Here is a 23,873-nt window from a genome sequence, read left to right on the forward strand (position 1 = left end):
ATTTTGGAATGCTGAGAAGTCTTAGAAAGGCCCAGACAAACTCATCTATCCACTCTGGCAAAAATGTAAGCCAAAGAGGAAGAATGTTTAAGTTTGAATAATCCTTTTTTTTTTTTTTTTACTAGATTCATTTCCCAATTTATTTCTGCAGCGTAGCCTCTCACATTTGTATTTATGACCCTTTGCTTTGGGGTGGTGTCAGCCTAGAAATGTCTCACTTTTGTCTCTTGATTTATCTATATATCAAATGGGGGAACAGGATGGAGTGAGAGTGGAAATGATGTAACAGATTCACTTGTTCAAGTGAATGTTAACCAAAGAATTATCATTCACAAAAACTTGCACTTGTCAGTATTTGGACAAAATACTGCAGAATTTCCCACTGGAGAATGTGTGACTTTTGGTATCATGGGAATTCAGCATGCTTTCCTTACAGAAGTTTGTCTAACTCTACAGAGTACCAATGCTTATATTCTATTCCTTACTTCTTCCCTCGGTCCTCACTTAGAATGCCCTTGATTTTTTCTGCCTGCCCAAATTCTACTCATTTTTAAGGATTAACTCAAGTCCCATTTATTTCAGAAAGTTACCCCTATTCTTATATACTAAGCTATATTTACGTGTAATCCCTGTCTCAAGACCTATTGGTATGGGTCTTTTTTATTACTGGAGATAAATGCATTGCCCTTTGTTGATGATAAGGCAGAATTGGCAAGAAGCAAGAGCTCCAACCTTCATGAATCCACTTTAGTATTCTTTAAAGGTAAGTTTCCTTTAGGACTTTTCAAGATCAGTCTTCTTTGGGATTTCTCAAGCTTCGTGTTCTTTGGGATCCTTTAGGTATCAGGTTGCTTTAGGTGTTTCTGGCTTCCAATTTTGATGGAAGAGGTTAACCCTACTTTAGGTTGTAGAAAGAAAAGACCAGGAAGACATAAGAGGATCTGGTAGTCATCATGTGCCTGTCCTCAGCTGGCTCTACCAATGACTGTGGGGATTTTCTTCATGGGTGAGATCCAAGACATTCTTATTTAGTTGAGATGAGTTTTCTTCCAAAGGGATAACTCTTTCACTCTATCTTGTCTGGTATGGATTTTCCTATGTATATACTCTTATTTCTGTTTTGCTATGATTTCAATAAATGAGTTTTTGTTTTTGTTTTTGGTTTTTTGCCATTCTCTATGTGTTTTCATTGAGGAATTGGTATTTGGTGAGAAAAAGATCAAGCTTTGGGTCTAGATCTGGGGGTGCCCTCCAGTCCAAAAATGACAAAGCAAATAAAAAATTAACATGAACCTGATCACATTTCCTAGATCAGGGGTGGGGACTGTTTGGCCCATGGGACTGTATAAAATCCATGAAATCATTTGCTGAGGCAACTGCAGATGATGATGAGCTCAACAACAACCTCCCACTGCTTGAATTTTATAATTTGATAATTTTTTATGGCTTATGAATGATATTATAAATAGCCAAATGGCTCTTGGCAGAAAAAGGTTCCCCACCCTTACCTTAAACAAATATATATAAGGGACCAGATAGATATAATTTTTACATGTTATCCACTCTCTCTGATGTTAGCAGAGTGGCCCCAATTTCCTGCTTCAGGAATTAAACTTTCCTTTGGAGAAGGGGGAGAAGAGACTAGAGGTGTCTATTCTGTTTCTCTTTGAGACACACAACAGCCTTCACCAAAGTAGGTTTCTCTATACATGTGGGGCCTATTCTTATCCCTACCTATATAATCACAGATTTAGAGCTAGGAAGTAACTATAAAACCCTTGTAACATATAGGGACTGTCAAGTAAAAACAAAATCCCACATTGATCACACTAAAAAATATGTACTTTTTTCTGTTTTCTTTTTTCAATTTTTTTTCTTTTTTCAGCTTTCTTTTAGAGAATGGGCAGCATTATTCATCATCAGTCTTCTGGAAACATGGTTGATTATTGCATTGTTCAGAATTTCAGAATTATTCTAATACCTGTCCAATTCCATGTTGATGTGTAGTATAATTTGCTATTCTGCTTCTGTTTATTTCACTTTTAATCAGTTCATGTTAAATCTTTTTAGGTTTTTCTGAAATCACCTAGTATTCTAGTTCTTTTCTATACTGTAATTTGTTCAACCAGTCTCCATTTGAGGGATACCCTAATAATTTCCATTTTTTTGCTTCTACAAAAATGATGCTATAAATATTTTGTATGTTTCCTTTTCCTTTGATATCTATATATCACCTAATAGTGGAATTTCTGAATAAGAGACTATGCACCATTTAGTAACTTTGGGATTATAATTCCAAGTTGTTTTCTAGAATGGTTGGCCCAATTTATATTTCAAATAAGAGTATGCCAAGATGCCTAGTTTTCCACAGCCCCTCCATCATTTGTCATTTTCTTTTTCTGTTGTTTTTGTGTATGTATGTATGTAATATAGAACTACAGAGTTGTTTTAATTTGCATTTCTTTTGCAACTATTTCTATACTAACACTTTTCTGCCTGTTCTACCTTATCAACAATGATGGAAAGAAAGTGATGTGTTTAAATACGTTTCTGAATCACACAAAGAAGAACTAAGTTCCTTGATTTAACTTGTTATTTGAAAAAAGTTGACAATATACAAGGAAAATCAGTTCTAGGAAATGGAAATGGCTGCAACATTCCTATAGGGGAAATATATTAATAATAATAATTCTAGGATAGAATGCTCATAAATTAACCAAAGAGAGCAAGAAACAATTTCATAGTATGCAGCTGCTATAAATGGTGAGAGCAAGAAACAATTTCATAGCATGCAGCTGCCATAAATGGTCTAGATTCCATTTTTTCCATTTTCTTCACATCAGCAAATAGACCAAGCAGATGATTTAAGTCATTCTTTGGGTTATCTGGGGAAGACTACTATTTTCCAAAGCAAAATGTAAACATGGCTTTAAAAAAGTACTGCTTATGACAACTATAGTGATTGTTCATGACCAAAATGAGAAGACTATTAATTCAGGGCTTGTAGCCATCCAGACATTTCAATCTTTGTCTCTTCTCCTGGTTTTCAGACCTCTCAAAACAGGTTGTTTCTCAATAAGAGAAAAATCCATGTTATTCATTTCTCCATAAATGCAGTTTCTTCATGATTAAAAAATGATTGCTAAAAAAACCCATTATTTTTCTAGATTTCTTAACAATGACAGTAATGAGATGTGTGGTGGTGTTTTTTTAATCTGAAAATTTCAAATACCATGCGTATATGTGAATGACTCCGGCCACTTGCACTTTGGAGGGAGCTATTTTGAGGGAACTATTATTAGCCCCATAATCATAGTTGAGGAAATAAGGGTCAAAGAATAAAAGTCAAAAGGTCAAAAGGCAATTCTTCAGGCAGAATCTGGCTCCAAACCCAAGTCTCATGATTCCTAGGCCATTGCTCCTGCAAACATATCTTGTTCCTTCTTAACTATGATTTATTTTTAAACAGACCAGAATCTTATAACTGATGATTTTTCTTTGTTATATTTATCAACTCTTCATCTCAGCATCCATTTGGAGCAAAAAATTAGTTTGCTCCATAATTATTTACATTTGTTTGTGCATTGTTGATTTGAGGCTTCTAGGTTTTTAAAAATTGATATGTTAGTTTCATTTCACTTTCTAGACTATAGAGAGAGGTGATTTTTTAAAAGAGTAGACAAGGTAAAGGTTTTCACAAAGCAGCAATTTCATTCTGTAGATATTCCTTCCCAGGGTGCAGATAACCCACCATCCAGGAATTTCCATTATGTCTATCTCCTTCTAAAAATCCTCTTCAGGGGATCCGTTAATTCTGCCTTACTGTAGGTTTCTTAACATTGGGTGGGTAGTCCAGGATCTCGTCCATCTGTTATCCCTCAAAGCTAATACTTAAACACCATTCTCCTTTTCTATCTTTTTGATGAGGCAGCTGTGACACAGTACTAACTCTGGAGTTGGAAAAACATCTGTGTTCAAATCTAGTATCAAACATTTGTTTGTGTGACCCTGGGCACTCAATCTCTGTCTGCCTCAGATGTCTTATTATAATAATGAGGATAATAATAATACCTTCTAAAGTGTTGTGAGGAAGAAATAACATGAAATTTGCAAAAAATACCTTGCAAACCTTAAAATGAGGAAGGGAAGAAGAATTGATATAGTGCCTACTATGTGTCAGGCACTGTTAATGCAGGTAAGCTCTGTAAAAAATTGGGTCCTCTTTTGATCTATAAAAGAAGGGAGATTCCTGATCTCCCAGGCTCCATAGAGTCTATGAGAGAACATATTTCTCAGGCTGGGTCTTTTTTTAAGGCAAATCACTCCCCCCAATAGATAGCTGGATCCCCATTCAAATTCAGGCTGAAAAAGCCTTCATTCAGTTGGGAGATCTCCGACCTGATATTAACATTGGCTTTCTTTTCAACCTGAAATCTGAGCTTCAGATTTTCCTATTAAAGGATATTTTCTAAATTACCGATCCTTGAAGAATAATAATGGTTTTCACAACAATGTTTGGAGGGAGATACAATTGTTATCTCTATTTTACAGTTGAGGCAACTAAAGCAAACAAAGGTTAAAGTGACTTGCACAGGATCACATAGCTAATATGTGTGCTAAGTTTAAACTCAGATCTTTCTGATTCTTGGTCCAATGCTCTAACCACTCTGCAATCAGGTTGCTAATAAAAGTGCTATTTAAGATCTTTTGGAGATAATAAGCCCAGTAGTAATACTGCTGGGTCAAAGGATATATACATAATTTGATAACTTTTTGAGCATAGTTCCAAATTGCTCTCCAGAATGGTTGGATTCATTCACAGTTTCACCAACATCAGTATTCCAGTTTTCCCATATCCCCTCCAATATTCATCATTATCTTTTCCTGTCATCTTAGCCAATCTGAGAGGTATGTAGTAATATCTCAGAATTTTCTTAATTTGCATTTCTCTGATCAATAGTGATTTAGAGCACCTTTTCATATGACTACAAATAGTTTTAATTTCTGCATCTGAAAATTGTCTGTTCACATTCTTTGATCATTTATCAATTGGAGAATGGCTTGAATCTCATAAATTTGAGTTGATTCTCTCTATATTTGAGAAATGAGGCCTTTATCAGAACCTTTCAATGTAAAAATGTTGGGAAAGGACTCTTAATAAGATCTTGGAATTTTGAGAGCTCCCAGGAAACATAGAAGCCCAGAAACACCAACTGCTTACAGGAAGAAAACTGCTTTTTAATTCCAGCCTATTGTTCCAAGAAATTTTTGTTTTGAAGAAGTGAATAAGATGAAATGTAAATGAAGTCCTCTTTTGCTAAGAAGGTAGAGACTGGGCACTCAGCCTTCTACAACTTGGCTCCTTGAAGGTTGTCTCAAGCTCAGTCATTTCAGCATCTACCAAGGAGTACTTTATCTTTCTTCTTTTGGGTTAGATACAAATCACTTTGCATCTCCAACAAACATTGACAAATCAGAAATCTGATCAGCACCAATTATCATCTTTTCTTATTATTTTAATTATCTATGTAATTATGTCATTTTAGTAAATCTTTCTCCTTTAAAAATGATGGGTACTTTTCCTTCAATGGCAATGTATTTTGTTGCAGGCATTTTCTCCTAAATGACAATTATCAGAAGTTGACATCACTCTAGATGCAGTGTATCATGATAATGAGATTCTTGATGTCCCTCTTATCCCAACCCTCTCTGCCAGACCCAACATTCCACACTAACCATGATTTAAGTGATCAATAAAGTTCTTATTCCTATTTGGTTAGTCCAGTTCAAAGTCAGTTAAAAGATACACACACACACACACACACACACACACACACACACACACACACACATATGATCTGGGGAAATGCGATACTGTGTCATACCCTGTTCTTGGATGGAACAAATAGGAAGCATAAAATAATTTGATAAATGCTTCACAAATTTAGACAGGCAAATAAATTACTAAGATTGAACAGAATAAGATGCCTTCCTATTTATGACACAAAGGTGTCTCAATGAATCATGAATTTAGAACTGGAAGGGGCTTTCCAACTACCTTCTGCTCATTCCTTTTATAGTTAAGGAAAACAAGTAACAGAGAGTTTAAGGGACTTACCCAAAGTGACATAGTAACAGAAAGAGGATTTGAACTCATCTCTGATTTCAAGTCCATTCTTCTTTCCACTATAGCAGGTCTTAAGATGAAAAATGAATGAAAAATACATTTCTTTATTTTTTTTGTGCCTTTGAAGTCTGTTAGGCATGTATATATATATTCATATTAGTTGAACAGAACTAATTCTACTCAGCAGGCAGATGCTTCCTTTAAGCAATAGGAAAGAACTTTATGTATATAATTGAATCCAAAGAACAAAAAATCAACAAGTATTAGTTCTCCTAGGTGAGCTAATGAGAGCAACAAAAGAAACCATTGTCCTTGAGAAGTTTACAATTTAGATAGAGATAAAATATGGAAATTCAGGACAGAAGATGATCAAGCACTCCAAATTGGGAAATTACCTTCTAGGAAGCTGATTATGATGCTAATAAATTAGAAGTAGCCAAGGGAGCCTTAGAGCAAGTGCTGGAAAAGTATGATGGAAGGCATCTGACATGTGAGCTCTTCTTAATGAAATTTAGTGGCAAAAAAAAAAAATCAACTAGGATTCCTGATAGAGATAAGGAAGCGTTAAAAAGAAAGTGTTAAAATGTATCTATAAATGAAATGAGAGTGCTTGAAGTTAGAAAATGAGGAGAAAAAGTGAGAGCTATGAAAGAAAGAATTAGAAAGGAAATTAACAATTTGGCACAAAAGGTACAGAACCTTTCCCAAGCAATAAACATCTTGAAAATGAGAATGCACCAAACAGAGAGACCAATGACTCCAGGGAGAAACAAGAAATATTAAAACAAAGTTAAAAGGCTTACTGTAGAAGAAAATGCAAGGTATCTTATAGCAAAAACAACTCACCTTGGAATAGATTAAAGTTTAAGAACATTTGTACTATCTTCTGAAATGGAGCTATAGATCTGAAATAGGATGGCATTTTAAAAGAAAACTTCTAGATCTCTTTGAACCAGATGTTAAAGTGGAAAAATAAAGAATTCATTGGTCCCTTCCTGAAAGACGAAAAGTCCTAGAAACTTTAAAACCCAAATGCAGAGTTTCCAGGACAAAGAAAAAAATATTGCAAACAGCCAGAAAGAAAGAATTCAAGCATAAAGGAACCATACTCAGGATTTGGCAGCCATGCCATAAAGAAGAGCTTAGAATATGTTGTTCTAGAAGGCAGAGTTACTAAAATTGGAAAGACCTACAAAATTGAAAAGATCCTGCTTATTCCACAAGTGCCAAAGAATATTTATCTTTTGGCCCCACCATTTGGGATAAGAATTCACTATTTGACAAAAACTGCTGGGAAAAATGGAAACTAGTAGGGCGGAAAGTAGGCATAGACCCACACCTAACATCATATACCAAGATAAGGTTCATGATCTAGACATAAAGAATGATACTGTAAACAAATTAGAAGAACATAAAATAGTTTACCCCTCAGATTTGTGGAGAAGGAAGGAATTTGTGACCAAAGATCATTATTGATCATAAAAGAGATAATTTTGATTATATTAAGTTAAAAGTTTTTTGTACAAACAAAACTAATGCAGACAAGATTAGAAGGGAAGCAATAAAATGGGAAAACATTTTTACATCCAAAGAATTTGATAAAGGCCTCATTTCTAAAATATATAGAGAATTGACTTAAGTTTATAATAGTTCAAGCTATTCTCCAATTGATAAAAGGTCAAAGAATATGAGCAGATAATTTTCATATGAAGAAATTGAAACTATTTGTAGCCATATGAAAAGGTACTCCAAATCACTACTGATCAGAGAAATGCAAATAAAGACAACTCTGAGATATCACTACACATCTGTCAAATTGGCTAAGATGACAGGAAAAGATAAAGACAAATGTTGGAGGGGAAGTGGAAAAATTGGAATACTGATACATTGTTGATGGAATTATGAATAGATCCAATCATTCTGGAGAGCAGTTTGGAACTATGCTCAAAAAGTTATCAAACTGAGCATATGCTTTGATCCAGCAGTATTTCTATTGGGATTATATCCCAGAGATCTTAAAAAAAGGGAAAGGGACCCATATGTGCAAAAGTGTTTTTGGCAGCCCATTTTGTAGTGGTAAGAAACTGGAAACTGAGTGGATGCCCTTCAATTGGACAATGGCTGAATAAATTGTGGTATATAAATGCTATGGAATACTATTGTTCTGTGAGAAACGACCAGCAGGATGATTTCAGAGAGGCTTGAAGAGTTATACATGCACTGATGCAAAGTAAAATGAGCAGAACCAGGAGATCAATATACATGGCAACAACAATGTTCAATTCTGATGGACATGGCTCTCTTCAATATTGAGATGATTCATACCTCTTGTGTATTGATGAAGAGAACCATCTACACTCAGAGAGAGAACCATGAAAACAGGGTGGAACACAACATTGCATTCTCATTCTTTCTGTTGTTATTTGCTTGCATTTTTGTTTTTTTTCCATCAGTTTTTCTTTTTCTTCCTTCTTGATCTGATTTTTCTTGAGCAACCAGATAATTGTATAAATATGTATACACATATTGGATCTAACATGTATTTCAATATATTTTTTAAAAAGAATATTTATCTTTTGGAGTAGAAGTCTGAACCACAGAATGGTAGTCCAAATCACAAAGAGGCTGTAGATGATACCATACGGTAGAATTATTTAGAATGACAAAGAATTGTCCTAAAAGCAATCTCAAGTTCTGTTTCTTTCTATGGGAAAACTAATGGGATTTTTGGGTACTTTCTCCTACCCTTTACTATGGCATTTTTTATGATGTACATTTTCTGTAATGGGTGAAATGAAGCTGAAATACCCAATAACTATATATTTTATAATATATTCCTATGTAGTATTTTGGGATCTTGTTATTCATATTTGGGTATACCCAAATATAATTTTAGAGTCTTCCTTCAATTTAGTCAAGCTTCCAGGTTGGGATCTGGTCTGTATGGCTTCAAATGTGTTGGCAAATCAAGCTGGTCAGTGGGTTACATTATGATGACCATGTGGTCCCTTTAATTCTTTGCTTCTATGTTGAGCCTTACAGTAATGTGCTTATGATAATGCTACTATACTTCAATTAAGACAGCTTGAAATAATCAGATTTCTACTGAGTCAGAGGGAACATTGAATTTGAATTAAACATTTAGTATAAAAATTTAAGTGTGTGTGCTTTCTATTTTTTTCTGTCAGGTTGTCTCGCCACCCCCCATCTTTCCCCTATCCTCTCCCCCAAAACCACAGTATAAATCAGCATAAAAACAATGTAGATTTTGGCACTCATGTATTGTTAGTTTTGAGTGATGAATGCATACCAGATTTGAAAATTAGAAGAGCTGCTTGTGTGGTACATTATAGTCTTTCCAGCATCACTCCAAGAATGTTTATGTTGTTTGTGTTTCACTGCCTCTATTGCATAGCTTGGAATGGAGCATTGGGATTTGTCCCTGAAGACCATGACTCTTAATTCCAATGAGGACCAAGACTTAACTTTTTATCAAAGTTTTGTGTACCACTTTCTGCTCAGAGATTAAGTTAAAGGTAGATATTCAGAGCAAAAGAAGCTAAATATCAACCCAATTTTGGGTAGTTTAGACAACTCTTAACAATTTGTAGCTAATAAGCTACAATTTTCCAGAGCACTTTTTGTACAAGAATGCTTTTCCTCTTCCCCAGTTAGTTGATAAATGTTTATTAAGCACCTACTATGTATCAGAGTTAATCAAGTTAAAAAGCAGTGGAGCAGTTGAAAAAGAAAAAAGATAGAAGAAAACAAGAAATGTTTCAGTGTTACTTAAAATTTATACTACCTTTAGTTTCAATGTAAATATTCTGTTAACATTTATGAATGTTTTACTTTTTCCCAAACTATGATGTTAACTTCCTCTCTCCCTCCCTCCCTCCCTTTCCTTTCCTTTCCTTTCTTTCTTTTCCTTTTGAACATTTACTTAATAAGATAAAAAATAAAATAATATTATCAGTTACTCAATACAAATAAGTACAAGAATGATTAATATAACCCACTTGTCCACCAATGTAGTCATCATCTGAGGGGCATATATTTATATATTTACTGAATAGTCAAGCAAAATAAATCCCAACAATGCATATTCCCAAAAACGTTTTTCTTTTTCTAAATCTTGATTGTGTCATCACCCTGTCAGGGGGAATCAATCTAATCCATCTCTGTAATCATGACTCTGTAGAATTGCTTTGCTTTAAGTCTTTCTAAGTTGTTTATGTCTAAATGTTGTTACTGTATGAATTATTTTCTTGGTTTATCTTACTTCACTGGTTTTCGGGTTTTTCTGAAACCTTTTTTCATTTCTTAATGCATAGTGATGATTTAGATATTCATATAATAAAAAAATATATTCATATACTTTTATGTGCCATGATTTGTTCATCCATTCTCCAATTGGGCACTCCTTTGACTTCCAGTTCTATATCACTACAAAGAATGACTATAAATACTTTTTGTACAAGAATGCTTTTCCTCTTCCCCAGTTAGCTGATAAATGTTTATTAAGGGGGCAGCTAGGTGGTGCAGTGGATAGAGCACCAGCCTTGAATTCAGGAGGACCCCAGTTCAAATCTGGACTCAGACACTTAATACTTCCTAGCTGTGTGACCCTGGACAAGTCACTTAACCCCAGTCTCAGGGGGAAAAATGTTTATTAAGCACCTACTATATATCAGGTACCGTGCTAAACATGAGGAATAGAATAAAAAATAGAAGACAATCCCTGCTCTTAAAGAGTTCACAATCTAATGCAAAAATTATATATAAACAAGCTGTATGTAGAATAAATTGTAAATAAACAATTGAGAGATTTATTTGATTTCTATGGGATATAATAGTGGTATTAGTATTGTTGGGATAGTCTATACTAAAACTTTTAAATTTTATGCAATCAGAATTATCAATTTGATTTCCAGTATTCTTCTTTGTCACTTGGTTGATTTAAATCATTTTCACCATCCATATATTTGATGAGAAATTTCTTCCTTGTTCCTATAATTCATTTATGATGAGACCTTTTATATTATAAATTGTGTATCAGTTTGGTGCTAATCTTGGAATATGATGTAAGGTGTTAAGTATAAACCTAATTTTTGCTAGATTGCTTTCCAAATTTCCCAGCAGTTTTTGTCAAATAGTGAGGTGCAAAAATTTGGAGGATTAGCAAGGAGAAAGTATATTGAGCTCTCACTCAAAACCAAAACTACTTCCAAGAGATTTAGAAAATCAGATTAATCATGATTGGGAAATCCAAGAAAAAGCCCATATATATGCATATATATATATGCATATATATGTATATATATACACACACACACATATATATATATATAATGTTTAACATTATTTTGCTGGTCAAGGTTGATGTAGGAAATCAGAGAGACCTGCCAATACCAGGATGGATTCTAGGGAGCAATATGGAACTATACTTAAAGAACTATCAAACTGTGCATACCCTTTGATCCAGCAGTGTCTCTACCAGGTTTGTATCCCAAAGAGATCATAAAAAGGGAAAAGGACCTACATGGGCAAAAATGTTTATAGTGGCCCTTTTTGTAGTGGCAAAAATCTGGAAACTGAGTGGAAGTCCATCATTTGGGGAATGGCTGAATAAGTTATGGCATATGAATGTTATGGAATATTATAGTTCTATTAGAAACAATCAGAAGGATGATTCCAGAAAGACCTGGAGAGACTTACATGAACTAATGCTGAGTGAAGTGAGTAGAACCAGGAAATTATTATATGCAACAACAAGAAGATTATAAGCTGATCAATTTTTGACAGATGTGGGTCTTTTCAACAGTGAGGTGATTCAGGCAAATTCCAATGGTTTTATGATGAAGAGAACCATCTGCACCCAGAGAGAGGATTGTGGGGACCGAGTGTGAATAATATATTTTTTTGTAGAAAGACTTTAGCATTTTCACTTTTTTGTTATAGTTTATTTGCATTTTACTTTCTTTCTCATTTTTTTTTCTTTTTGATTTGATTTTTCTTGTGCAGCATAATTGTGAAAATATGTTCAGAAGAATTGCACATGTTTAACATATATTATATTACTTGCTGTCTAGGGGAGAGGATGGAGGTGAAAGAAGGAAGAAAAATTTTGTAACACAGGATTTTGCAATCTATAGGATACAGGAACAGGTGGCAACCAGCAACTCTGTCACTTACTATCCAGTTCAAGGTCCAAGGTAGACTAAGGAGGGAAGCTATACTTAAGTGTAGCATTTCAGGATGATATGTGGTCATGAATCCTAGATGCCTATCAAGCAGGGAACAAATTCTGAAGTAAGTGGCTGTCCTGGCTCAGGCTCTAGGAACAGGGCAGGGTCTCATTTCTAGGCTTTAGCCCATTTCAGAGAAATAATTAGTGCAGAAGTCCCATACCAAAAAGAAGTATGAAGTTCTATCATTTTGAACCAGCAGGGCTTTCCAATTGTCAGCAGCACCCTGAAACTCTGCACAGACAAAAGTAAAGGCTTATTGTTCAGACCCAAACACATAGTAGGCACTTGCAGAGCTCAGATCAGGGTAGTGGCCAGATTTTACTCTGGATCAGACCACTTTGGGAGTATTGAAAGTTTGCTGGTACTCAGTGTGAGTTGTCCTTGAGAGCCTGGAATAATACAGCACTCAGCACACCAAAAAAGTAGTAGCAGAATCATTCCAAATACTTCCTCCAAAAGTGTACAAAGCCTGGCTCTAACATCAAGTCTGAGGTTAGGAAGTAGGTTTGGAAGAATGAACAATCAAATAATGAGTCCTTATACCAGAGGTTGGAATCTTTGTAGTTATTGAATACCAGGGTATTGTATTTGTTTATACACACACACACACACACACACACACAAACATATATATATATATGTATGTATGTATATATATATATGATGTTTAATATTTTCTACTGCCAGTACCAAATAATTTTGATGTTTACTTCTTTGTAATATATTTTGAGATTTGCCCCATTCCTTCTCCTTTTTTTCATGATTTCCTTTGAGATTTATGACATTTTGTCGTCTAGATGAGTTTTCTAGCTCTACAAAGTAATCCCTTAGTAATTTGAATTGCTATGGCACTGAAAGCACAATTTTAAAAAGGCAATATTATTTTAGCTTAGCCTACCCATAAATGGTTAATACTATAAGGACAGCTAAATGGTACAATCATGATAGAATGCTGGAGTCTAGAAACCATGAGTTTAAATCTAGCTTTAGACACATTAGCTTTAGACACTTATTAAAAATAATTTTTAAAAAGATAAATTATAATTTTGGCAAATAATTGAGCAAAATAAATGTAGTAATTTTCTTTTTTTCACAATTTGTGATGAATGCTATTTTTCATTTTTGATATTGATAATTTGGTTTTAATTTCTTTTTTGTTAATGACATTAGCTCATTATTTATCTTTTATTGATTTGTTCTTCCTCTCCCTAAACACTCCAGCTTCTAATTTTAATCATAAATTTAAAATTTTAAGCTTTTAATTTTTTTCAAGGTGCTTTCATTTTTATATGTTGATGTTTAATTGGGTTTTTAATTGATTGGTTTTCTGTATATTAAAATTATATTATCAATTTACTGACCTATTTTTTTCTCTTTTTTGTTAATTAAAAATTTTTATGTATATTATATATACATTTTTTCTTAAAGATTGCTTTGGCTAAAAACCACAAATTTTGTGTCAACACATGTTGTCTCACTGTGGTTGCCTGTGTAAATTAAATTATTATTTCTATGTTTTGTTCTTTGACCATGCTTTCCTCATTTATAAAAGGTTTTATTTTTTGCATTTAATAGTATATTATTTTCCAAATACATGCAAATATAGTTTTCAACATTTATCTTTGCAAAACCTGTGTTTCAAAAAATTTTCCCCTCTCCCTTTCTCCCCTTTCTCACCAAGACAGCATGCAATCCAATATAGGTTAAACACGTACAATTCTTCTAAATTCTTTCCATATTTGTCAGGTTGCACAAGAAAAATCCAATCAAAAAGGGGGGAAAACCAAGAGAAAGAAAAAGAAACTAACAAAAACTGAAAATAGTGTGCTTTGAGCCACATTCAGTCTCCATAGTTTTCTCTTTGGATGAGAATGCCATTTTGTTCATTTTTTAAAAGAGCCAAGTCTATCTCAGTTGATCTTCACATAATCTTTTTATAAATGTGTACAATATTCTCTTAGTTCTGCTCACTTAGCATCAATTCATATATATCTTTCCAGACTTTTCTGAAATCAGCCTGCTCATCATTTCTTATAGATCAATAATATTCCATTATATTAATATATTATATCTTATTCAGCCATTCCACTACTGATGGGCATACACTCAATTTCTAATTCTTTGTTTCTACATAAAGGGCTAATACAAATATATTTGCCCTGGTTGGGGGTACTTTTCTCTCTTTTATGATCTCTTTGGTATATAGACTCAATAGAGAAACTGCTGTATCAAAGAGTATTCATAGTTTGATAACCTTTTGGGCATAGTTCCAACTTCACCAACTCCACCAAATGCATTAATGTCCCAGTTTTCCCACATCCCCTCCAACATTTATTATCTTTTTCTGGCATCTTAACCAGTCTGAGAAATGTGAAGTGGTACCACAAGAGTTGTCTTAATGTGCATTTCTCTAATCAATAGTGATTTAGAACATTTTTTTCATATGATTAGAAATGACTTTAATTTCTTCATCTTACCTCCTTCATATCCTTTGACCATTTATAAATTGGAGAATGGCTTGTATTCTTATAAATTTGAATTGATTCTTTATATATTTTAGAAATGAGGCTTTTCTAGTTTCAATGATCTTGTGATGAGGAGAGCTATCTACACCCATGGAGAAGATTGTGGGAATTGATTGTGAATTGCAACATAGTGTTTTCACTCTTTTTGTTGTTGTTTGATTGCATTTTGTTTTCTTTCTTGTTTTTTTTTTCTTTTCTGATTTTTCTTGTGCAGCAGGATGATTGTATAAATATGTATACATGTATTGGAAAAAAAGAAATGAGGCCTTTATTAGAAACAATAGTTGTAAAATTTATTCCCAACTTTCTTCTCTTCTTATCTTGACTGCAATGGCTTTGTTTGTGCAGAATCTTTTTAATTTAATATGATCAAAATTATTTATTTTGCATTTCATAATGTTCTTTAGTTCTTCTCTGGCCATAAACTCCTCCCTTCTCCATAGATCTGACAAGAAGTCTGCCCCTTGTTTTCTTAATTTGCTTGTATTATCACCCTTTATGTCTAAATCATGAACCCATTTTGACTTTGTCTTGGTATAGAGTGTTAGATGTCAGTCAATGCCTAGTTTCTCCACATAACTTTCCAGTTTTCCCATCAATTCTGTCCAAAAATGAGTTTTCATTCCTGAACCTAGAGTCTTTGCTAGATTACTAATCATTGACTTTTGTGTCTTGTGAAACTAACCTATTTCACTCATCAACTACTCTATTTCTTAGTACCAAATGATTTTGATGACTATCGCTTTATAATAAAGTTTTAGGTCTGGTGTGGCTGGGCCATTTTCCTTTGCAATTTTTTTTCATTAATGACATTCCCTTGAAATTCTTGACCTTTTGTTCTTCAAGATGTATTTTATTATCATTTTTTCTAGCTATATAAAGTAATTTCTTGGCAGTTTGATGTTATGGCATTGAATAAATAAATTAATTTAGATAGAATTGCCACTTTTATTAGCTCAGTCTACCCATGAGCACTTGATACTCTTCCAGTTGTTTAGATCTAAGTTTATTTCTGTGAAAAGTGTTTTGTAATTGTGCTTATATAGTTCCTGCTTTGTCTTGTCAAGTAGATTCTCAAATATTTCATATTATCTATAGTTATTTTAAATGGGATTTCTTTTTCTATTTCTTGTTTCTGGGCTTAGTTGGTAACATATAGAAATGCCAATGATTTATCTGGGTTTATTTTATATCTTGCAACTTTACTAAATTTGTTCATTGTTTCAAGTGGTTTTGGTTGATTTTCTAGGATTTTCTAAATAATCCATCTTATTATCTGCAAAGAATAATAAGTATATCCTTTTCAGATCATGAGCAATAAAAATTATGTGTTATAATATATGTGTCCTCATTACTTATTCCAATTCCTTCAATTTCTTTTTATTCTGTTATTGTGAAAACTAAAATTCCTAGCACATTATTGAATAATACTGGTGAGAATGAGCAACTTATTTCAGCCCTGATTTTACTGGGAATACTTCTAATTTATCCCCATTACATATAATGCTTGCTGATGGTTTTAGGTAGATGCTTCCTATCATTTTATGGAAAATTCCATTTCTTCCTATATTCTCTAGTATTTTTTAAAAATAGGAATGAGTGTTGTGTTTTGTCAAATGCTTTTTGATTTCTGTTAGTTTTGTAATTCATATGGTCAATTATGCTAATTGCTTTCCTGATATTTGACCAGCCCTGAATTCCTGGTATAAATCTCACTTGGTCATAGTATATTATCCTGGTGATAATTTGCTGTAATCTCTTTGCTAATATTTTATTTGAGATTTTTGCATCAATATTCAATAGGGAAATTTATCCGTAACTTTCTGTTTCTGTTTTGTTCTTTTTGGTTTAGGTATCAGCACCATTTATGGGTCATAAAAGGAGTTTGGTAGGACTCCTTCTCCTATTTTTCCAAATAGTTTATAGTATTGAAATAATTTTTCTTTAAATGTTTGATAAAATTCACTTGTAAATCCATCTGACTGGTAATTTTTTTCTTAGGGAATTTATTAATGGCTTGTTCAATTTCTTTTTTCTAAACTGGGATTATTTAAGCATTTTATTTCCTCTTCTGTTAATCAGGGCAACCTATGTTTGAATTTACATTATTGAATTTACATACAATTGGGCAAAATAGCTCCTAATTATTGCTTTAATTTTCTCTTTATTAGTGGTAAATTCACCCTTTTCATTTTTGATACTGGTAATTTTATTCTTTCTTTTTTCTAATTAAATTAACTAAAGGTTTACCTATTTTGTTGTTTTTCATACACTAATTCAGTTTTCTTTATTAGTTCAAAACTTTTCTTACTTTCAATGTATTAATCTCTTCTTTGATTTTCAGAATTTCTAATTTGGGATTTAATTGGAGTTTTTAATTGGTTGTTTTTCTAGCTTTTTTATTTGCATGGCCAATTAATTGATTTTCTCTTTCTCTTTTTTTATTCATGCAAGCATCTACTGAGGTAAAATTTCTCTTAGGAATTCCTTTGGCTATATCCCGTAAGTTTTTTTTTTTTTTTTTTGTTTCATTATTGTCATTCTCTTGGATGAAATTATCGATTATTTCTTTGATTTATTGTTTGACTCATTTATTATTAGATTATTTAGGATTAGATTTAGTTTTCAATTAATATTTGCCTATTTTTCCATGACACATATATTATAACACATAATTTTTATTGCTCATGATCTGAAAAGGATGTACTTATTATTTCTGCCTTTCTGCATTTTATTGTGAAGTTTTTATGCCCTAATAAATGATCAGTTTTTTTTTATGTCAAACATCACTTAGAAAAATGCATATTCCTTTCTATCCCCATTAAATTTTCTTCAAAGTTCTATCATACCTAACTTTTCTAAAATTCTATTCACCTCTTTAACTTCTTTCTTGTTTATTTGATAGTTGGTTGGATTTATCTAGTTCTGATAGAGGGATGTTGAAATCCTCCCAATATAGTTTTGCTATCTATTTCTTCTTCTTCTACCTCATTTAACTTCTCTATGAATTTGAGTGCTATACCACTTGCTGCATATATGTTTAATTTTTATATTACTTCATTATATATGGTACCCTTTAGCAAGATGTACTTTTCTTCCTTATTTCTTTTAACTAAATCTATTTTGAATTTAGTTGAACTGAGATTAGGATCACTACCCCCCCCCCGTTTTTTTTTTAATTTCAGCTGAAGCATAATATATTCTGCTCCAGCCTTTTATCTTTACTCTGTATGTATCTCTCTGCTTCAAATGTGTTTCTTGTAAACAATATATTCTAAGATTCTGGCTTTTAATCCACTCTGTTATCTGCTTCTGTTTTGTAGGAAAGTTAATCCCATTCACATTCATAGTTAAAATGATTAAGTCTATATTTCCTACCATCCTATTTTTCCCAGGTTATACTTTTTCTCTCTCTTTTCACCTGTTCCTTCCTCACTTGTGTTTTACTTCTGACTATCATCACCCTCAACCTGTCCTCCTTTTTTCAATCCTCTTTTCTTATTTCATTCCCCTTCTATTTTTACATTACCTTCTAGTAGCCCCCCCCCCCTTTCTTTTTCCCTTTTGCCTTCTATTTCCCAATAGGATGAGATAAATTTCTATACCAAACAAGGTATATATGATATTCTCTCTCTGAATGAAATTCAATGAGATTAAGTTTCAAACAATGCTCATTTCCCTCCACCCATTTCCCTCAACTGTTATAACAACTGTAATTTATTTATTCAGTGAATAGAGTTCTGGTCTGAATTCAAATCTCACATTAGATACTATCATTGCCATTCTAGACGTGTCAATATGTCTCTATCTCTGTTTCTTCATCTGTAAAATGAAGATAACAACAGCACCAATCTCTCAGCATGCTTATGAAGATTAAATGAGGTAATATGCTATTACTAGTTATTATTATTTTTTAAAATGCTATTCAGATACTTACTACTTGTTTGTTGATTAGATTTTTTCATCTGAAAGGGTATATTATCATTTTACTTCCTCTTTTTTTATAACACATTTAGTATTTACTTTAAGTATTTAGATGTAATGCTCTTTCTTAAATATATGTTTAGCATTATATTAATTCATTTTGTGGTAGTCAGCAAAACAATTTCTTTGCTAATCTCTTTTAATAAAGTCTTTTTTTTTTTTACTGTTGCTTTGTCTGAGATTATGACTATTACTCCTGCTTTATTAATTCCAATTGAAGCATTATGCATTTTACTGCAGTCCCCTTTTAAATTCTGTGTATCTTTATTTTTGTCTTGTAAACAATATATTTGTGGCTTCTGTTTTCTAATTCATTCTGCTATCCTTTTCATTTTATGGCTGAATTTTCTTGTTCACATGTACAACTATGATTCTCTTATACTTTTGATGAGAGTTAGGAAAGGGGGAACCCTTTTGGGTCGGCACAAGAATAGTCTCGTGACGGCACAAAGTCCCCTGTAAAGGAATTTACAGGCCCGAAAACCTAGATTGATTAAAAAAAAAAGGTTTATTTGGAGTTTGGAAGTAAAGTTTAGTTAGTAAAGTTGAAGGTAGAGAGAAAAGGGCACTGGAATAGGTCTGGTGGGCAGAAACCCTTGACATGACTGACATAAGGATGCCATGCTTAGGACTTCTGCAAAGCATGGACTCCAGGGTTGCCCCTTATATAATGGGGGCTCTTGGTGATGTTGAAGGTGGGTGGAATCCTAGGCTCCTGGCGGGTTTTCAGCCAGGGTCAGCATTGAATGGAATTTAGATAAAACTGTTTTTGGGGGTTGGGAAAACTCAAGTTAGCTCAGATCCAGTGGGGACTGGGGAAAGCACAAATATCATTGGAATTCAAAAGGGTGCTTTTTGACCAGGATTTGTGAATCAAAAGATCATAGCTTCTTCAGCCAAGGGGGGCAGGGGGCTTTGGAAATCAGAAAGGAATCTTAAGGGGACCTCAACTCCCATCACTTTTCCTTTTCTTTAATAATTTTAAATAATTTTTTAAAGAGAAGATGACTGTGTACATTATATTTGATGCAATATCTGCTTCTATTTTCTTATCATTTTTTCCTTCCTTCATCCAAAACCTAAACACAAGTTCTTACTTTTTCTTTCTTTCCTTTAAAACCTTCATGTTATATCCCTTGAAGTTAGTTTTGCTTAAGAGTAATTATTTTCTCTCTGTAGCTGTCCTCTTTATCCTCCCTTCTCCTTTCCCCTGATGTTTCCTTAATGAGTTGAATATATTTCTACACACAAACCCAAAGATCCCAACTTTTGGGATAAGAATTCATTATTTGACAAAAACTGCTGGGAAAACTGGAAATTAGTATGGCAGAAACTAGGCATGGACCCACATTTAATACCACATACTAAGATAAGATCAAAATGGGTCCAAGATTTAGGCATAAAGAACGAAATCATTAATAAATTGGAGGAACATGGGATGGTTTACCTCTCGGACTTGTGGAGGAGGAAGGAGTTTGTGTCCAAGGGAGAACTAGAGACCATTATTGATTACAAAATAGAAAATTTTGATTACACCAAATTAAAAAGTTTCTGCACAAACAAAACTAATGCAAACAAGATTAGAAGGGAAGTAACAAATTGGGAAAACATTTTTACAGTTAAAGGTTCTGATAAAGGCCTCATCTCCAAAATATACAGAGAATTGACTCTAATTTATAAGAAATCAAGCCATTCTCCAATTGATAAATGGTCAAAGGATATGAACAGACAATTTTTAGATGATGAAATTAAAACTTTCCACTCATATGAAAGAGTATTCCAAATCACTATTGATCAGAGAAATGCAAATTAAGACAACTCTGAGATATCATTACACACCTGTCAGATTGGCTAAGATGACAGGAACAAATAACGATGAATGTTGGAGGGGCTGTGGGAAAACTGGGACACTGATGCATTGTTGGTGGAGTTGTGAAAGAATCCGGCCATTCTGGAGAGCAATTTGAAACTATGCCCAAAAAGTTATCAAACTGTGAATACCCTTTGACCCAGCAGTGCTACTACTGGGCTTATATTCCAAGGAAATACTAAAGAAGGGAAATGGACCTGTATGTGCCAAAATGTTTGTGCCAGCCCTTTTCATAGTGGCTAGAAACTGGAAAATTAATGGATGTCCATCAATTGGAGAATGGTTGGGTAAATTATGGTATATGAATGTTATGGAATATTATTGTTCTGTAAGAAATAACCAACAGGAGGAATACAGAGAGACTTGGAGAGACTTATATCAACTGATGCTGAGTGAAACGAGCAGAACTAGGAGATCATTATACACTTCAACAATGATACTGTATGAGGATATATTCTGATGGAAGTGGATATCTTCAACATAGAGAAGAGCTAATCCAATTCCAATTGATCAATGATAGACAGAATCAGCTACATCCAGAAAAGGAACACTGGGAAATGAGTGTAAACTGTGAGCATTGTTTTTTTTTGTTTGTTTGTTTTGTTTTGTTTTGTTTTTCTTCCCAGATTATTTTTACCTTCCAAATATAATCCTTCCTTTGCAACAACAACAACAACAAAATTCGGTTCTGCACATATATATTGTACCTAGGATATACTATAGGATATTTAATATGTATGGGAATGCCTGCCATCTGGGGAGGGGGTGGAGGTAAGGAGGGGAAAAATTCAGAATAGAAGGGAGTACAAGGGATAATGTTGTAAAAAAAATTACCTATGCATATGTACTGTCAAAGAAAATGTTATAATTATAAAAATTAATTAAAAAAGAATATATTTCTACACAAAATGTTTTATTTGTGAATATTCTACCTTTCTTTGATGAGTTCAGATGAAAGAGAGATTCAAGTTTATCCTGTACAAGTTTCCTCTCCTTCTTCTAGTTTGTATGGCCTCTTTATTTGCATATCTAATTTATGTGACCTGAGTTCTTCTGCTTTTCTTCCTCAGGGTATTCTCCCTCCTTTACTTAGTCATAATAAAAACCATTCCTAAGCTTTTTTTTTTTTTTCAATTCCTGCTATTATCCCCTGAAGATAGGAAAGTTATGAAGAAACACATATCAATTCCCCTTATTAAAATGTAAATTCTTTAATCTTGTATGAGTCCTTATAATTTCTCACTGGCTTTTATTTTTTTGTTCCTCATGATTTCTGTGTTGCATCTCAAAGTTAATCAATTCTGGTCATTTCACAGGATCTTGACAAGTCTTTAGTTTCAATGAAGTCTGTTTCCTATGTTTATGCAACCTTTCCCTCTCCACCCCCCCAAAAAAAAAATGGTACTCAGTTTTGTCCAGTTATTCTTTAGTAAACTTGCTTCTTCTACCTTTTGAATATTATGTTCCACTCTTGTTCTATAAGAAAAAAATCAGTAGTAAAGGCCTCATTTCTAAAATATATAGAGAATTGATTCAAATTTATAATAATTAAAGTGATTCTTCAGTTGATAAATAGTCAAAGGAAATGAACAGACAATTTTAGATGAAGAAATTGAAACTATATATAATCATATCCTTCAAATCACTATTGATCAGAGAAATAAAAATTAAGAAAACTTTGAGATACCACTACATACCTTTCTGATTGGCTAAGATGACAGGAAAAGATGACAAATGTTAGAGGGGATGTGGGAAAAGTGGTATGCTAATACATTGTTGGTGGAACTGTGAATGGAGCCAACCATTCTGGAGAACAATTTGAAACTATGCTCAAAAAGTTATTAAACTGTATAATGTCCTGACTAGCTCTCTGGAGGACCTTGGGATCAATCCAAATCTGGTCTTAGTGGAGGAGTGAAGGAGGCAAGATAGCTACCACAAAGCTGGTCAAAGATGGAGTCTGGCATCTGAAGTCTGGAGCCTAAAGTCTTCTCTGTGTCTGTGGCTGAGAGCCATGGCTGAGAGAGCCTTCTTTGTTTGAGACTCCCTTAAATACCTCAATACTATTACATCACTATAGGACACTGAGTATGGGCAACCATTACATCACCATAGAGAACCATTGACTCACATTAAGTAGTTGCCTAGATTCTGTACCTAGATTCAAGTACACCTTTTCAGAGTTATGGCCCTCTACAAAACTGTGCATATCCTCTGATTAGCAGTGATTCTACTTAGGATTATATCCCAAAGAGACCTTAAAATGTTTGTGGCAGCCCTTTTTGTAGTGGCAAGAAACTAGAAACTGAGTGGATGCTCATCAATTGGAGAAGCGGCTGAATAAATTATGGTATATGAATGTTATGGAATATTATTGTTCTGTAAGAAATGACCACTGAGGTGATTTCAGAGAGGCCTGGAGAGACTTACATGAACTGATGCTAAGTGAAATAAGTAGAACCAGGATATCATTGTACATGGCAACAAGAAGACTATACAATGATCAATTCCGATGGCTTTCTTTAAAAAATGAGATGATTCAAACCAGTGCCATTTGTTTAATGATGAAGAGAGCTATCTACACCTAGAGAGAGGACCATAAGAACTGAGTATGGACCACGACATAGCATTCTCATTCTCTCTGTTGTTGTTTGCTTGCATTTTGTTTTATTTCTCAGTTTTTTTTTTTCTTCCTTCTTGGTCTGATTTTTTTTTTTTTTTGTTCAGCAAGAAAACTGTATAAATATGTACATGTATATTGGATCTAACATATGTTTTAACATATCTAACATGTATTGGACTACCTGCCAGCTAGAGGAGGGGGTGGGGGAAAGGAGGGTAAAATTTGGAACAAAAAGTTTTTCAAGGGTCAATGTTGAAAATGTTTTTCCCATGCATATGTTTTGTAAATAAAAAGCTTTAATTTAAAAAAAAGAAAGAAACAACAGCAAGATGATTTCAGGAAGGTCTGGAAAGACTTGCATGAACTGATGAGATGAAGTCAATAGAACCAAGAGAAATCTGTACAAAGCAACAAGATTATGTGATTATCAACTCTGAAGAATGCAGCTCTTTTCAACAATGTAGTGATTCAGGCTAATTTCAAATAGACTTGT

At 33.5% G+C, this 23,873-nt stretch overlaps 1 long non-coding RNA gene across 1 annotated transcript; it reads right to left on the reverse strand.

Moving 5' to 3' along the window:
• Window positions 1–21,952: 21,952 nt before the first annotated feature.
• LOC141554421 (uncharacterized) lies at window positions 21,953–22,786 on the reverse strand. The gene is made up of 2 exons (XR_012485868.1): window positions 22,694–22,786; window positions 21,953–22,233 (listed from the first exon to the last, which is right to left on the reverse strand). It is a non-coding gene; the product is annotated as an uncharacterized LOC141554421 (long non-coding RNA).
• Window positions 22,787–23,873: the final 1,087 nt, after the last annotated feature.

This window comes from Sminthopsis crassicaudata, chromosome 1 (genome assembly GCF_048593235.1).
Source record: "Sminthopsis crassicaudata isolate SCR6 chromosome 1, ASM4859323v1, whole genome shotgun sequence".
Taxonomy (NCBI): domain Eukaryota; kingdom Metazoa; phylum Chordata; class Mammalia; order Dasyuromorphia; family Dasyuridae; genus Sminthopsis; species Sminthopsis crassicaudata.